Source organism: Solanum stenotomum, chromosome 1, assembly GCF_019186545.1.
Source record: "Solanum stenotomum isolate F172 chromosome 1, ASM1918654v1, whole genome shotgun sequence".
In the NCBI taxonomy this organism is placed as follows: Eukaryota; Viridiplantae; Streptophyta; class Magnoliopsida; order Solanales; family Solanaceae; genus Solanum; species Solanum stenotomum.
This window is the reverse complement of record NC_064282.1, coordinates 95258837-95259252: the sequence shown is the minus strand read 5'-3', so window position 1 is coordinate 95259252 and position 416 is coordinate 95258837. Positions and strand designations below refer to the sequence as shown.

At 40.1% G+C, this 416-nt stretch overlaps 1 pseudogene across 1 annotated transcript in view; it reads right to left on the bottom strand.

The window, feature by feature from the left end:
• Window positions 1-212: 212 nt before the first annotated feature.
• LOC125842106 (premnaspirodiene oxygenase-like) overlaps window positions 213-416 on the bottom strand; it is a 3647-nt pseudogene continuing 3443 nt past the window's right edge. The window contains exon 3 of the transcript XR_007443870.1: window positions 213-333. The product of XR_007443870.1 is annotated as a premnaspirodiene oxygenase-like (transcript). The remainder of the gene's footprint in view (window positions 334-416) is intronic.

Genomic DNA, 416 nt, shown 5'->3' with positions numbered 1-416 from the left:
CATCCGTCTGACGATCATTTGTTATGTGTATTTCACATGTCTTATATTTTTCACAAGATTCTAAGTGAAGGGCCTGATAGGAAAATTCAAAAAAAAAAAAAAAACATAAAGGGTCGCACATAATTTATTACAGAAACATGTTTAACAATGGTACACAAAATTGAATATAATAACACCATCTTCCAATATGGTAAGATATTTTTATTAAAAGCAAAGTCCTTTATTATGATTTGATTCTATGACATCACTCTTGATGACGAGGATGATGAGGAGTAGCGAGCAAATATAGGTTACTCTTTCTAGCACAAGTTACTCCAGCAGACTCAGTCAAGTCTAAGGCTGGCAAGGGGACGGGGACGGGGACTGGGGGACGGGACGAAGGGAGACGGGACAGGACGGGGGACGGTTCTGGGGGG